At 38.3% G+C, this 18,065-nt stretch overlaps 1 protein-coding gene across 9 annotated transcripts in view; it reads right to left on the bottom strand.

The window, feature by feature from the left end:
* thrb (thyroid hormone receptor beta) overlaps positions 1-18,065 on the bottom strand; it is a 174,857-nt gene that overhangs the window by 71,972 nt on the left and 84,820 nt on the right. Inside the window, exon 1 of one of the 9 annotated variants that reach the window (XM_028461380.1) lies at positions 3,621-3,639. The exons of the other annotated variants lie outside the window; for them this stretch is intronic. The gene's annotated coding sequence lies outside the window, so the exon portion shown is untranslated. Of the gene's footprint in view, positions 1-3,620; positions 3,640-18,065 lie in introns of those variants that run through there. 9 annotated transcript variants of the gene reach the window in all.

Raw genomic sequence — 18,065 nt, 5'->3', positions numbered from 1 at the left:
ATTGTCCTGATATGACCCAGGCTCACTCACAGCAGCAACTATCAGAGTGAGCGGGAGGTGTGTGTGTGTGTGTGTGTGTGTGTGTGTGTGTGTGTGTGTGTGTGTGTGTGTGTGTGTGTGTTGTGTAAGGCAGTGATGTTAGCAGGCAAAGAGATGCATCAAATTTTGGTCTTTTTCCCTAACCTGAACCTCCCAGTGATGCACATAATGTTCTCAGTGTTAACATGCACAGCAGCCGGACTCTGCTTCTCTATTCAGACAAACACATTCACACAGTTTACACTCATCTACACACAGCCTGACGCCATTACACTGAAAAATAAGAGTACGCAATGCGATTTCTGTCTATCACACTGATTAGGACTTTAAATCCCTTCCTTCATTGACAATAATGATCATTAATACTAAACAAAAACACATGCACACAAAGCATGAGAAGCCTAAAAATGTAGCAGAAATGAAAAGAGCATTAAATGTTTAGACTGCATTAGCCCCCTCCCAAAAGCACACGGCTGCTCTGCCTCTGTTCCCATCGTGTGTTTTTATGTGTTTGCGCATGCGCAGTCAGTTCCCCAAGATGAAAACCATCTACGTCCAAAGGCAGCGTAGAGAGCTATGCTAAATGCTATACGTACGTTTACAGTGCATTAGTGAATTGATTCCATGTGACCGCTGCTGCTACGTTCTCTAGCTAGTGGGTGGGATAACACTACAGAGGAGGTCAGGATGACAGCGCAAGAGACAATAGAGAAACTTTTTTTGAGGAAAAATGACAGGTGTTGGTCTACCATCTTTTAAAACCTGAGTTACCAGACCTTCAGCAAAGGTAAGGTCAGAAAATTGTTCACATTTTCTACAGTGAATGGTACAAAAGGAAGGATTGACTTTGTGGATGCTCCTCACTGAGGCTGTTCTGAGTTGTTGTTGTTGTCTTTTTCTCCATGTTTCTGTGTTTCCAACACAAACAACAGATGTGCTGCCGTGTCATGAGATATATCTTGTTGGGAGAGTATGGAGGCTATATTAAATAATTGTTTATGTTTCTTTCATGGTGTTTATGATGTTGATTTTGTTAGATGGCTAAATGCTTGTTCGTGGGGCTCTTGTTGGGTTTTTTCTTTCTTATTATGAATTTTATATTTTGATAAGCGCATTGAGATGACTTTGTTGTAAATTGCTTTATACAAATAAAGTTGATTTGAATTGAATTAACACTTGCCAGCAGAAACATGTGAAATTGTCATTGGTCCCTAGTAGTCACGTCACATCACTGATGTAAACACAACCCAGGGCATTACACACACTATCTGAGCACAAACACAACGTATTCTGGCATCAACATGTCACTGTTGAAGCTGAAAGTGAGAAGCTCTGTTGTAATGCAGCTACAAAGTCCCTGTTTGGAAGATTTACACTGCCATTAAAATCACCCTTTGCACCTTATTGGCTTTTAAGTTCGCTACAATGTGTAGAAGACAAATTTATCACATTTACTTTTTTGTGCTGAAAAGATCCAAACATGTAAAATTTCCTCAATTTTGTTTAAGAGTTTACCCATTTCTGGTCAGTTTAACCTTTTCCGTTTTGTTTCTGTTGCTGTTTTGTATATTTTTCTATCATTTTGTGTATTCATGTGATGGTATTCTTTTGTATTTTTGGAGTGTTTTTTGTTGTTTTTGTCCTGTGTGTTTTTGAGTAGTTTTGTGCATTTTTGCTGTCTTCTGTAATTCTGTTGAGGTTTTTGAAGTATAGTTGTGTGTTCTGTTGTTGTTTTCTTCATTTTTGTATTTTTGTTGTCACTTTGTGTGTTTTTGGAGTGTGTGTTTTGTTGTATTCTATATTTTTGTTATATATTTGTAGTTGTCTTGTGTGTTTTTGGAGTCATTTTGTGTGTTTTTTGAGTTTTATAGTCTATATACTTTATATGGTATGTACTGGCTACAAAGGGTCACAAACAATGAAGAAAAGGAGACATTTACAGTATGTACCAAAGGCTGTGCGATGTAACATGTTGAAGCTGAGTGCTCAGTGCAGGTCAACAGCCATTATTATTATTACTAATATTTAAACAAAAAGCTTTAGTTCATGCAAATGAAACTGTTCTTAAAGGGATCTTCCACTGTTTTTACAAGTATGGAATAAAATCTTTGAAATGTACTTATTAGAAGATCAATGCCAAACAAAACACATTATTATGAACCATATTCATTTATTTGCCTTTTAAAAATTGGACTACTTTACAGTTTTAGAGGCTGTGTTCCGCCATGTTGAAATCACGTGATTAAAGACATCACTCAGTCCTACTGCCTTTACACATCCCATTGTTTTCTATTGGAGTGAGGCATTCACTCGGCTTTTTAGATTATTTACCAGCTTTTTAGATCATTTAGCAACTTTTCAAATCATTTAGCAGCATTTTCACTCAAAATACCAACTTGTTCTACTTTTGGTCACTCTAAAAAACAGAAAAAGTTAAAGATGCTGATATAATATTCCAACTCTGCAGTTTGGTAGTAGACAATGAAGCAGAGAAGAAAAGCTCTCGTAAGGGTCCTATACTCTCTCTTAAACAGCGTGCAGCTGATGCTCTGGTGGCTGAAGTTAGTGAGTAAATGACAGACTGTTAAAAACACACAAACCCTGAGGACAGAAGTCCTTTTGGGTGGGAGTCCTTCAACAGTCTGTGATTACTCACTAACTTTAGCCACCAGAACATCAGCCACGCACTGTTTAAAGCAGTGATTCTCAACTGGTGGGTCGGGACCCAAAAGTGGGTTGCTAGCCGGTACTGGGTGGGTCGCAGAAAGCTGGCCAAAAAATAAATAAAAAAAAATAATACTTAATGTCTGTCATGTTGGACTTGTCATTTATTTTGAAAGGAACTTTTCTTTGAACAGGCATGCTGTGAAAAGCATGTTGCACAGCAAAATATATAGATTTACATTTAAAAAAAGATTATATATGCATGTTTTCAACAGCTATCTTTGAAAAAAACAAAATTTTTGTTGGTTGAATTCTAAAAAAAAAAAAGAAAAAAAAAATGGGTCGCGATTTGATGACCGAGGCAAAATGTGGGTCCCAGGGTGAGACGAGTTGAGAATCCCTGGTTTAAAGGAATCATTAAAGTAAGTACTTTGGTTTAATTGACCAGGTAAAGGAAAGTAAGGCACACAAATGATTTTTTTTGTCAATCAAATCTGGGGAGAAATATCAATATTTAATATCATTTTTATTTATTGCATCTCAGTTCTTTAAGTTAACTAACAAAGGTAAGGTCTTAGAAGGACATTTTGTAACCCACTAGTTTTGCCACAAACAACATTAGGCTTTCTTACATGGAGTGACAGGCAGGGTGTGGAGATACAAAGAACTATAATGGCAGACCTCCAGTACCATGTGTTGTTTAAACACATGGTACTGGAGGACCGTGATGTTTCTTGGTAAGCAGACAAGACGCCATTTGCTGCAACCCTTCAGGCAGTAAAATCAAAACCAAGCTCAAAGAAGATCGTTGGAGAATTACCAAAACAAAAACAAGAGGAAAATCACAAGCTAAAAGGTTATGAGAAGAGGACTGAGATTAAGAGTGAAAATGTGGGTTTTGAATTGGATTAACTAACCTGTGTCTTCTTACAAAGACAATCCTCAATGTCACAGGGTTTGTGTGAGTTTCAAAGCCTGCCTAACTGCAAATAGGTCAGTAATGGGCACCCCAGGATTTTCTCCAAAACTCCTCCTCTGATTGGTCAGTGTGCTGGTCTCTGGAGCATTGCCTAGCCCTCAGTCACTAGGAACCCAGCCAGCTTTCTACACAACACACACACACGAACACGCACATGCGCACACACTCTGGGAATCCATAAAACACACTCCTGTGATGGTGAGACAAACAAAGGAAGAGGAAAAATCAAGCTTTTACATAAAAAGTGCAACACAGGCCGGTAATGGTGGAGCACACGGGGTCAAAGCAGGTCAAAGCAGGGGTGAATTCCTTGGGTTGTGGAACCATGAAGCATTGGCAGGACATCAGCAGGGTTTCATGTGCACACTGGGCTCATCTCCATTCAGCAGTTGGAAGATTGATTTCTGACAAGGAAAACAGACCTGATCTCTCCCAGCAGCTGGACAGAGAAGCATACAGTACTAATGTTCGCCCACTGACTCTCACTCCTGACTTTTCTAGAGGAACAACTGGAGTCGTTGTTGGTCAAGCTTTCTGGCATTTCAATCCACGAGACCTCCAACACTTATCTTGGCTGCGTCGTCAATGTCACAGCTTTGAAGAACAATTCTGAGTCTCTCTGGATGCTGATCAATGCAGATGATCATCAACCTTTAGAAAAGAAGTGTTGGACACTGAGCTGCCGAGCGTTCTCCAAAGCACTGACTGTGCTGACTTTTAAACAATGACAAACCGCTCGTCTGTAGGAAATGCCAGACAGCTGCACACATCCAGATTCCAGAGGTTTGGAGTAAGGAAGCTATTGTCAGTGCGTTGACATCTGAGTTAGTGTGTCAGTCACTGTGTTGCTGTACTTGGCCTGCCCACTCTCACCAAGTTTGTGACAATGACACAAAAAAAAAAGACAATTATTTTCATGCGTGGCAACAATGGATGGGTACCGAATTCGGTACTTTTTTATGTACCAAATTTAAGTGCCGCTTCGCTCCACCTAGAGACATTTTTGCCATTTGCTCATAGGTTTTAACTTTAGTGCACATATGTGAGCTGTGACGAGCAGCGATACATCACACACCAGTACTTGGTGAAGACCAGACTTCCACCCAACAAAGTGAACCAGTTCCTCCGTCAGATTCACCCAAATTTCCCACAATCATGGTGACAGAGAGGAACCTGCAGCAACACTTATCAACAGGAAAGAGGACTAAAGCTAACTAAGCTAAGCTAACTGCTAACGCTAAGCAATTCATGTAAGGAAGAGACTAGAAAAAAGTACACAGCTTACTGTCATTAAACCACAAAGGGCCACAGATTTATCAATGGTCAGATTTAACACTTTTGTGGAAAGATAAACACTAACATGTCACACTTTGTGTGAAGTAAATTTTGATATAAAACTATTATATTATATTATACCATTATTCATACATCCCGACTTGTGAAGCACAATATTTTTTAATTATATTTCATGTGTTCACAGACAAAGCTGGTCCCATTAGACAGCAATGTAAATATAGTGGTTATTACGCCAGAACATCACATGTCAATATATCATATCATATATGATAATATATCATAATAATATATAATATAAGTAATGCTCTCAGTAATTAATGATTAAATCATCAAGCTTAATCTGGTTTAATCAGTGAGATATTTACCAACCATAACTTTATGTGGCTCATTATCAGATATACAATAAACTAGAATCAGCAGCAGTGGTTAATATTTAACAGTAAAAACACTATTGCTGTTATCTTTGCTTTTCATGTGCTTTTTATTTTTGAAAATAATTTCATTATAAATGAGGAAATAAATAAATTATCTACAATAAACACTAATGGAGTGACCCATATGTACAAACATGTTTCATAAAATATCAGCCCATGACATCTTTGAGTGAGCAGCTATTGTAGCTATTTTTAATGTGTAAATGCTATGACTAAAGCAGATTCTAGTGTTGATGTACTAAATTTAATTTGTTTGTAAGGAACCTCTTTACACTTTAAGTTGGGAATTGTTTTATTTATTGTTTTTATTTGTCGTAATTTGACCCAAGCTAAATTTAAAAGATTGTAGCATTATAGAGCAAATAACTGTACGATTTTATGATTTGTCATCCGATTAGTCGATTAATCGTTTCAATAATCTCCGTTTGAGGAGTCAGACTCTTACTTTTAACATGCTCAGGCTGAATAAAACACACACACACACACACACACACACACACACACACACACACACACACACACACACACACACACACACACACACACACACACACACACACACACACACACACACACACACACACACACACACACACACACACACACACACACACACACACACACACACACACACAGCAGATGCTGTCCCCACTGTCAGAGCCGGTAGACTGGGGAAGAAGTCCGGTGTTCAGCCGCTTCGCTCCAACTAGAGACATTTTTGCCATTTTCTCACAGGTTTTAACCTTAGTGTCACATATGTGAGTGAAATAAAGCCGTGTCACGTAAAGCAAACAACTCTTTGGTGTAAATGAGATGATAAAACAATGCAGTGGGAGCATCTACAGAAAGATTAATCATGACAATGACGTCATTGATCGGATCAGCAAACTAAGACATTGCAGCCGATCACATTAATTGCATAAAATGCTAAATATCGGCCGATCTGATGTAGCCGATCAGATCGATGTAAAGTCTAGATTTATCAGCTTAACCATAACTATTATCCTGAATGAAGTGTTGGAAACACATTGGCCCTCAGTTATTAACCGTTCGTACATTCAGAAATGTGCGTTCGACCAAATCCACCCAAGCTCTGGTACTGATCAATTCTGACGTGATCATTCGCTACAATCAGATCTCATGTCTGGTCTGACCTTGTGTACAATAATCTGAGGGTGTGGATTTGTGCTGCAGAACAGCAAAGTCTGACTGAGTCTGAAAATAAAGTATTACACAAGACTCAGCTGTCATTTAAGCATAAGCAGACACACATTTAGGACAGATCAAAACAGATTATAAAACAAAAAAAAAAATATTTTTAAAGAGCCCACATTATTACTACCTGAACTTTTTTTTTTGGTTTTCCTTCAATAATCCCACTGATAAACGCTGCTACCAGGCAGGAGCGCATAGATTCACTCAGTGCACAACACGCACACGGATGGCAGCAGCGCTGCTTTGGCTCTGTGTTGGACCAGCGTGGGATCACTGTATATGTAGAGGAAGTGTGTGAAGAATTGTCTTGATCAAATAGCAGATCAAATAACATTTCGTTCAAACCACCAATTGTCATTATTTAGAATTTAATTCAAACCTCAGTCTGTTCTGTCACTGAGGAATGCAGCACATTTTCAGTCTGCTGTGTGTAACGAGACTGTAACAAAGCTTCATGCAAACGATAAAACCTTGATTTGCAACTTTATAAAAGTACTATAGGACCGTGAAAACTGTGTTAAGTTGCCCAAAGGTATCAACCGCCTTACCACGAGCACAGCATGAGCTAAGCTAACTGAAACATGTGGTTGCTGGCAGAGAGAGTTTACCATCTGCAGTACGTGCGAGTCAAAGATTTAGAAATATGTAAAACTTTAGTCACCATCAAAATAACCTAGAACCTGAACCACTCAGTTATTTTTATCCAGAGACAAAACAGCAATAACAGTAACCGGAGGTTCCATCAATCATAACTGTCACATGCCACACTGCAGGACTTCATTTGGTCTGCCTTCATCTACAGAAGTGCTAAGTTGTGGAATCCATTACAAACTACTCAAGATTATATCAGATTTTAAAATGTTCAACTGTAGGCTTCAGTCTTGGCTGGAAGAAAACCAAAAATGTACCCATTTGTTAATAGCTGTGTGTGTGTGTGTGTGTGTGTGTGTGTGTGTGTGTGCACGACAATGTTTCACAATATTTACATTGTGGGAGGGTAAGTTCTATTATTTTGACTATATTTCACTGTAGTGTAGAAAGGCACAGCCAGGGACAGGAGTCGGTAACTAGCATTACTTTTGTACTTTTTTTTGTGTGTGTGTGTGTGTTGAATTGTGTCTGTCAAATAAAACATAAAAAATCCAAAGGACTCATGGAAGCTGGTAGCAAGGGAGACTAGGACAAAATAACAAGTCCTCTTTCAGCTGATGACCTCAATAAATTCAAGCAAAGCATGAGGCTTTAAGCCATCAGTATGAATGTATTCATCATAACAGTAACACCACACTGGGAATTGTCAAAAAAGTGGATGCTTATATCACATTAGCAGAGGAAATCTGTGACTTCATAAGCAAGGGGCTAGATACTGTTGAGGATGTGTATAATGACAGGATGAGAAAGAAAGGATGACCATGACACACGAGTCTGTTAGCTTAGCCCAAGCAACTGCTGCTTGCTGGTCCCTCAACCCACTACGTTCAGAGGAGACCCTTTAATGTTTACCAACTGGAAGTTGGCCTTCATCTCTCTTATTGAGCTTTAACCATTTAGAAGTTTTGGAACTTCTACTTTAGGAACTTATTTATTTTCTGAGAGCAAAGCATATGAAAACTCATTTTTAAGGGAGCCAATTTGTTGTACTTTGTTTAGTTTATTATTGAACATTTTCATGTTTTAAATGAAACGTTACAGATGTTTTGTCCAGCAAATATTAACACACTGAAACAAAAACAGAAGTGGACAAAATACTTAACTTCATTACTTCAGTGAAAGTAGAGATACTTCTCGTAAAAACTACTCAAATAAAAGTCAAAGCAGATTAATTAAAATATGAGTGAAAGTTCTGAAATGATTGCATTTAAAATTTAGTATTTTAAAGCATTAAAAAACCTTGAACATAATTGTAATCAGGGATTTAAAATAACACCCGCCAACTGGCGAATTGCAGGTAAAAGTCAACTTTGGGGGGTAACATTGTAGCGCTACTAGCCATTTTGACTAGTGAAGAATGAAACAAATACCACTGCATCAATGTTGCCAGATTGGGTTGTTTTCTGCCATGAAATTTGAGGGTTTTTGTGTGTGTTTAGACTTCAAAACGTAATGTCTATCTGGCAACACTGCTGGTTGTATTAATCCTACATTTCCCATGAACACTATGTTGTGACGTGTCATACAACAATTGGCTACGTGCTTACATTAGCATGATTGTTACGGTTTGGTATTGGAGAAGTCAGACGGAAAATTTAAACAAACATGTGGAGATATTTATCGGGTGTTGAAAAACCTAAACTGCAAAAAAGGAAGGTTGCTGCCGACACAGGGGAAAATGAAGATAAATCTGAAAAGAAGTTAGTACTAGATTACTTCTATTCTTTCTAACTTTAAACAGTGTTCCAGGGATCCAATTTTCATCTAAGATAAGTTTGTTTATCAAATTACACTTGGTAAACAAGCCAAACAAGTCAAATTCTCTTCTATGGGAACACTTTGGGTTTGATGATGCAAAGACACATCACGTGCAAGAAGTGTTTTGTTTTGTGCAAAAGTGAACATACTTGGTTTTAGTGTTTGAAGGATTTTATTTGTATTTAAAGAATTTTTTGTTTGAAAAATAATCAATTGAATAATCGTGATTAAAATGATTTTTTCTATAATCGAGCAGCCCACAGTGTTTACAGTAGTACACAGTGTCAAAAACTACCATAACATTGAGCACTGTTTTTATAATCCACATCAAATCAACCAAAATACCATGAACTACGGAAAGAACAAAAAACTGTTCAACACGAATAAAGACGAGGATTCTTGTGCTGCATTCACCAATCAATACAACAAAAAATAATCTATCCAACACCTGACTATATCAGTTACTTTTAGTAACATTTGAGCATCAGGAGGTATATTTAAAAACATAAACAAAATAACAAATAATGCAGTGTTCAGTAGATTTTTTGCTTAGCCTTTTCTTTAGACTTTATCTTTCTGCATTAAATTGCTGTTTTTATGATACAAACCGCTCTTGTTCCAAAAACTTTATACATGGGCTGAGATATGATCACGGATACTCAGTGTCTTGGTGCAAACTTTGTTGAAACCATTAGAACAAACAGCAACACTATTAGACGTGAGCCGCTCCTCTCTAATTGGTTCTGCTGAACGGAGATCAATCTTTACAAGGATCAATGGAAACTTTTTAATATAACACAAGCAATGAGCTGACATGTAGGGCGGAGCTACGAGGTCTTGTAAACATGCAAACATTTATTTCCGACTTCATGAGTGACATGGATTTCTTGGGTAAACAAGACACTAAAAGAAGAGATTTATTCTATCACTATAGGACAAGCTGATAAGATTTATTCATTTTTAATTTGTGGTGATTTCCTGCTAACAATCCAATACATCGGAATGGGGACAGTCCTACTGTTTCAAAGTCGCAATAAAACAACTACAGTAACAACTGTAATGATGAAAACCTCTAAAACATTTCATGTATCTACATATCGCCCATCCTATTCAGTAATGGTCTCACACTGGCCTGGTGTTGCGCTCAAGACCACAGTTTACGAGACCAAGACTTGCCGGAGACACAGAATGCACAAAGACCAGGACTTTTGGGAGTCAAGACCGAGTCAAGACCAAGACGAGCCACCGAGACAAGACAGAGGCCAAAAAAATCAATTTAAAAAACCATGTCTGACACATAATTCAACCCAAAATATTTCCAAGGAGGAAGAACAATCAGTGAGCCAATGGGAAATGTTTTCATTGAAATTTCAACATTAATTAATCAGAAACAGTTAACCTGTAAATAACATCAAATTCACAGGCTGAACAAGTTCAGTAACAAAATACAAACAATTACATTTTGACGTTCACCAGTGTGTGTCACTCAGTCACAACATCAGGAAGGTTGCAGTCATTACGGGGCAGGTTAACGCATGAATTGAAGACATCTATTGTAGGGGTGCAACAATTGCAATTTTCTGGCCACTTTACTTCTGATCACCATTTTTTTGTCAAAGCCTGACCTGCCGATTCCGATTTTGGCCGATCCCAATTTTTTTTTTTTTTTTTAACATAGCATACACCTTGAACATTCCAATCTCATTTTATTGTAAAACATTGAACAATACCTGTGAATCAATACAAACATGTTGTTTTAACTGCACATGAGGTAGTTATCTCAAATATAAATGAAAAGTTTAGAACATTGCTGTCCAGAATACTAAAATACTGTATATCAGTCCCCTTCGTCTTTCATTTTTCACATATTTCAGTCACTTGTACATTAGTGGCAGCTTTTTATTCATGTCCAAAGCCATGAACTCCAGCATTTTCTTCGTAGTCGTTTTGCTCTTTTCACTGCTTATAAGCACTAAAAGCAGCCCATTGGCTGTTTGCTCCGCTAGCTTAGCGTTAGCATTAGCTTAATTTGGTGTGGTGGTCTCTTATGGTGAATGAGGTAGCGTTATTTTTGCAGCTCCACCAGGACTTATTTCCACGTTACCTGAATAACAAATTGCGATCCTTTGCTCTCTTGTTTTTGTGTTACTGCTGAACTGCCGACATGCTAAGCTAACCGTGCTTCAATGACTTGTTACTCCGTAACTTCTTTGTAGCAGAGGCATGCGCACACGCACACATGAGCTGGTGAGCAGGTCTGTCAGTCATCTCACAACTGAAGAGGACAGTGGCTGACTTTATGACTAACTTTCAGACCTTTGCAGAGGTAGAAAAGATCAGTTTCATATGCAAGGGTCAGCCAATCACTGATCCCCCAAAATAAAGGAAATCGGCGCCGATTGATCGGCCATTTAATCTATTGTTTTACCAAGCTCTTCTCCTTATCGTTACAATAATAATAATAGTAGAAGAATAACAGAAATCAGTGCTGGTAAAAATGAGTAAAAATGCTTTCAAGTCCAAGACACGACAATGACCATTAAAATGTGATCTTGACACTAAGACCATCCTCAAGTACTACAACACTACCCTGGCCACCTCAATGAAAAACATCTGGCTCCGCCACTGCTGACCTGAAAGGAGATAATAGTGCTTAAGTAAATGTACTTTTTTACTGGGGGGGAAAAACTACAAAAGAAATAAACCAGTTTTCAAAGATGAGGTGAAAAAGAATTCCTTTCAAATCAAAATAAAAGTTACAGTTTTTTATTCTTATGTGAGTGGTTTTCTAAAAACAAATCTTTGTTTGTCCATGTCTGTTTATTCATTGCATATTCTCATAAAAGGAATACATTAAGATAAAAAGGCTCCTACTGGGAGGTTGAGTGTGTGTGTATCCTATAACAGATATTGTGTGTGTGACACAGTTAAAAGCCAGACGCTGAGTCACTGTGTTGCACTGGCTGCCCTCTTCCTTCATCACCATAATCACAAAGGCTGCGGTTGGTTTGGACTCTGTAGAAAAAACAAAAATCGAGTCATCTGCCTCGGAAAATAGTCCTAAACAAATCACCATTTACGAGCACTAGTGTCAAATGAGCTCCGTCTAAAAATCAGATTTACAAACTCCCAAAGATTAATACAGATGTTTTTTTTATTTTTAGTTTCTGTAAATGAATGTGTTTGAGTATCATAGATAGGACTTTGTTAAAGATGCTGCAGATTTGGTATTTGGATTATGTTACAATCTTACATAGTTGTTCAATTCTACAAATGTTTTATAATTAGTTAAAAGTTGGTAGTTTAGTTGTTGAAACTGAAGTATTTCCTCACTTTTCAAGTTACTGCTAGTCATCATTCAGTATCTTTCCTCTAATTTAAAGGGGCAGTATTATGAAAAATTCTCTTTATAAAGGTTTTGCTACAGTGATATACATCCCTTTAGCCTCATTCAGAGTTGAAAAAGTTCTGTTTCCTCCCTCCCTTGTTATTCCACATTTTAGAAAAAGTCAGCTCCAAATGAGCGAGTTGGATTTTTCTCGCATTGTGACGTCACATTGCAGAAACTCCTCCTCCAGACAATTCTGGCTCCTCCTACCCTATAAGAATGTCAGCTCCTCCCTCTCAAACTACCTCACAGGTAAAGCAAACACTACTATAGAATATACGTTGTACTTTATTGTCATATACTGTATGTAAAGCTACATACACAAAATGTGTTCTCTGCATTCCTGCAGGAGCAGTGGGCAGCCACTGCGTAGTGCACGAGGTAGAGTTGGTGCTTGATAAGAGTACATGAACAAAAGCACATAAGCAAAAAAAACTAATAAATTAGGCTAGTCAACTTAGGATAACAAATTTGACAATAATGCTTCTTCTCCAACATCATAAATCATACAGGATAAAATACAATAAACAGGAATTGATTCCCTGAGGAAACTTTATTTGTATGCATTTTCTGGGTGATGTCACTGGTGTTTTATGAGATTGGATGTGATCCCTCCTTTGTATGTATGCAATTTGCCATGTGTTGTCTCATGTGTGTGACTGTAAGCCGTGCACGCGGACAGGCGAGACAGAACTTTAGCTTGTTTGTTTTGAAGCGAGTTTCTGTTGAAGCGGAGCTCTCCTCAGTTCTTTCATGCTGGCAGAAACACACAAACAGCCAATAGGCTAATAGACGGGCGGATCCAGCGTGCAGAAACATCACCAGTAACAGGCAAACAGCCAATCATTCAGCAGCTGTGTAGTTCGCTTGCAGTGGTTGCCATGTTGGTATGTTTTCACGTGAATAGCATGCAGTGAGCTTAGACTGTGTAGTGAGAAGCCAGGAGGAGAGTAGAGGCAGCCGCTATGTAGTGGGAACTGACACTGATAATATCGTAATCCACGGTAGTACTTTTGTGTAGAATTTCGAGTATAGTAGGAACCATTACAATTTAGCACTGCAGGGTACTGCTCCTCGTGCTATAGTTGCACGAAGAGCAGTTCCATTTTTAGTAGCCGTTATACCGCCGCATATTGCCTTTGACATGATCTGATGTGGTTGTGACCCAATGCGACACAGCGATTGGAGAAAACAGTGGACTATCATCTGAAATGGACTAGTTCTGTGGTCAGAATAGGTGAGGATGAGAAGAAAAGACGTAGCAGCTCTGGCGAGTGTTTGAAACATTTGACTGACTTCGCTGCTGATGTGATAAACACACACCGTGGAGCAGCGTTTTTTTGTCGGACTCACAATCACAATAACCGCACATATAGCAATGTGTTTTACTGTCATGTGCAGTTTTTTGGCTGAAAACAATAACAAGAGAGTACGGATAGCAAAAGAAAATTGCAATGGTGGTCACCCTCTCAGAGCGAGGCATGAAGTCTGCGTCTACAGACACGCCCACTCATGCATATGCGTGAAGGCCCTAAAAACAACTTGTTTTCAGAAGCGTCATTAAAGGGACTTTTCAGAGGGCTGAAACTCCAGAAAACAGGAGAGTTTGGGAAAATACACCTCAAATACTATGTTGTTGAGGTCCATAGAACAAATGGAGATGGGTGAAAGAGCAAAATACTGGACCTGTATCAAACTCGTGGCCCTTCAGATGATTGAGGCCCTTTGAAGTAGCTCATAGTTTTACTAAGGTGGGTGACCCCTGCCTTATCTGGCAGCATTTATTCAAGACGTTTAGCTCATAGTCAGTCAGTAAATGGACTTCTTGTGGTTAAAGCTATTCTCCTGCATCTCTGCCAAAGCAGCTCCAATTTCAGTGGAAATGTGTTTGTGGCTGCTTTGTCATTCAGTGCCAATGCTGTTAAAACTATAATGGAATCATCTCAAACACAACCCTTTACAGGACAAAGAAACTGTAATTCATATGAGAAGCAATCAGGTGTTAGAAATGTGAGAGAAAATGTGATAACGCTGCAAATATGGTCTCTGAAGCAGAGTTTTAGGGCTGCAGTAAAAGATTTTAGTAATTGAATAATCTATCAATTTTCTATAAACAGATTAATCATATGAGAAATCACTAATTTTGCAGACTTTATGCTTCTTGATCTTCTTGAAATTATTTTGACAAATACACATAAAATAATCTCACAACATGACCTTTTAAAGAAGTATTACTTGTCTTAAATAATTGCTTGGGCCTAAAAACCAACATTGGAAAAATAAACACAAGCAAGAGTTGAATGTGTTGCATTTTATTGGATGACTTTTGATGTTAGGCTCCTGGAGTTTGAGCATTCTCAGGTGACCACTGTGTGTGAGCCCACGTAACTGGAGCTTTTATTAGAGCATCGTCCATCCTGGGGAAAGGAAGGATGTTAAGCAAGTTAACTCACTATTACTGCACTGAACAGCAAAACATGAGAAAAGGTACACAGAGAATATATAATTAGCAAGTGATTGGCTTTAATTTGTTTGTGCAGCTACAGGCGAAATACATTGAGTGCCATATCAAATTAGCATTAATTCTATAACAAAGATATTTAATGGATAGCATGAACACAAATTTAGAATAGAATATTTTTTATGTTAAAATGTTTTTCAATATTTGCTTCACTTGATAAAAGCCATACTAACCTGTTACCTGTTGATAAATGTTTACAAGGAAATACTTAATCTTTGACCAAATAAAAAATCTTCCTAAAATTGTGCTAACATGCTCAATATGATTAGCAGAGTAAATATTGTCCTTAATGTTATATTTCTACACAACAGAAATGTATTGAAACAAGCATTTACTGAGATCACGTGAAATTGTGTGAGAGATTTGACGTCCAGCCATGTGCTACAATTGCTAAAGCTAACATAAGACCACCCTTTTTATGGTGGAAAAATATGGTGTTAATGCACACTATGCATTACATCAATATTTGAATTGAGAATCAATTGAATCAAATCGTGACCCTAAGAATCGGAATCGAATCGTGAGACATCCAAAGATTCACATCCCTACAGTATAGTTGTGTAAGGCTGAGACCACCAGATTTAGCTCTTTAAAAAAGTTTGTTAATAACACCTTACATTATGATTCCTAAGGAGATAGCTGAGTGAAGATGCCAGACTTTTGTGCAGCCTATGGATAATATATTACAATAATATAATTACCATTGTGTTGAAACCAGAGCCGGAGGGATCGCCTGTAAGATATCACAATATTATGACTATATTTAGGTTAACTGTTAGCTACTTAGTGGAAGTATGTACAATAAGGTCCTGTTACAAAGGAACAGCGGCGCTGAAATAATAGTATTGCAAGATTGTTGTTGACAGAAGGTTTTTTAGAATATGTTTGTTTACAGTTATACAATCACTGACTGTTTATTTTGGACACATTTTTATAGCTATTTTAATGTGGTTATTCTAAAAGTATCATGTATCATGTAAAATATCCTTATGTATTACATATTATTTATTATTATTGATTTCACTATGTTTTTTGGGTCATTTCTTGTCTCTGTTCTCGATGTCTCAGTGTCTATACCTCCACAGTAGTCTTGTTCTCTAAAGAGGGATTTCAACATGCAGCATTTCTTGATTATACATTTGTAAAGGGAAATCTTGCACACATTTTTTGTAGCAAATAATCATCACATTTATAAAATATTACTAATATAATGTAATATTTTGAATTATTACTTGTTTAAACTAAACATGTAATAATTACAATTATTTTGTTAAATTAGTAATATTCCGTTTATTTATTTTTTTGCAATGAAATAAATGTAATTTATTTTATTGCTTGATTGTGACCATCACCAGCCCTCCCTAAGGAAGGGTAAGAAACATTTTATTATAGGAAGGAAATAAAAAGGGAGAGCAGTGTTACAGGGGGAGGGGGAAGGGGAGGGGAAAGGGAGCAGGGAGGAGAGACTCAAGGCAGGAAATAGAAAGGGTGGGAAAGAATAGATTATTTTACAGTGAGAGTGAGATGTGAAGTTATAGTAGAAAATATTGTGCTTATTATGTTGTGTAATCAAGCCAGTATAGTGACAAGTGTGAAGCTTAGGCATAATGCTGGTGGCTGTGGACAGAGGGAATGAGTGACTGGTAGTATTTGGGACCAACGTGTCTAAAGTTAAGCCCAGTACGAGTTTTATCCCACATCCCAAGGCGTGCCAGTGCATCGTAGACCAGTGTATGTGTAAAAACCGCTACCCCAAACCCAGGAGCCACCCTGGGCCCGCAGATGCAGCCAGGCCAGCAGTAAGAGTGGGGGCCAAGGAGCCCCAGGCCACCGCCCCATGGACGAGCAGCTCCCCAGACGCACCCGAGAAACAGCCTCGGCCCCCCACACACACACACATCCGAGAAAGCCCCAATGAGCCGAACGCCCGCTGACGGGCCCAGAGCCAGCAGGGACCGGACCCAAGGCCAGAAGGACCATGAACAGAAGCAGCACCGAGAGCAGCCCCCCCCCCAGGGATATATTCCTTTTATAAAAGTATAGACATATCTCATGTTGCCATTCTGTATGCTGAGTTTTAGTCACTCATATAATGGTTTGACATAAATACCTTGTGTGTGTGTGTGTGTATGTGTGTATGTGTGTGTGTGTGTGTGTATTCATTGCACCTATCTGAAGTCCAATGAGGAAATAAGTAGGTGATCACAAACTTTAGAGCGGAAGTAAAACATAATAATCCATAAGTACAGTGACTACAACTACACTTCTGTCGTTTATAAGAAACCAAACCGTTTGAAAATCGGTATAAAATTGAGCAAGTTATTGTTATTTAAAAAGTGCATGCACCACTACTACACAATGTTATGGGGAGGTGAACTGACCGAGGCAAGATGGCCGCCAGTGTGGATGTGCGACTCCATTGGCCAGCACAGCGAACAAGACATCCAGCCTTTATATATATATGTCTATGCCTGTTTTCACCAGAGGACCCCGAGGACCCCTGCAGCCACTTAGCTGTCCCCGATGCTGTCTGCGTTAATCCTCCACTTTGTAATCACCGTATAAGATAAACAGTGTGCTTTAACCAGACGTAGCATGTAGTTGCACATGAAGCTGCTCGTAAAGGATCATTCTCCATGGTGTGTCCATCGGTGTGTGGGGGGCTATCAATAACAGTCTCAATATTACTGTGGGTCCCATATAATACCTCATTTAAATTTAAAAAGCACGTCTTGGAATCAGTCTTCTGAATAAAATGTTATTTCGTGTCAATACAGTGTCTGAGTATTTATTAGTGGACGACCTATAGCAAGCATGAGTAACTTTCTAACTACATTCATCATCACTTTCATCAATTCAACAAATAACTTTTGGCTGTAAAATAAGGCAGTAATGAAGCTTCAAAAAAATAACTTTAGTTTTAGTTTTGCGATCCCTCTATGCTGTGAAAAAGTCTCGGTGAGAACCCTGGTATCTACACTAAAACTTATCCGGATACAATACTTAGTACTTACTTAAAGTATTGATACATTTTGATATTGAAATGTATCGCAAAAGTGAAGTGGAAACACTTGTACCGCAATTACACGTAACGTGACGCGACGTACATGACCACTTCTC

This window comes from Gouania willdenowi, chromosome 11, assembly GCF_900634775.1.
Source record: "Gouania willdenowi chromosome 11, fGouWil2.1, whole genome shotgun sequence".
Classification (NCBI taxonomy): Eukaryota; Metazoa; Chordata; class Actinopteri; order Blenniiformes; family Gobiesocidae; genus Gouania; species Gouania willdenowi.
Note: the sequence above shows the minus strand (reverse complement) of the source record. Positions and strands in the feature narration are given on the sequence as shown.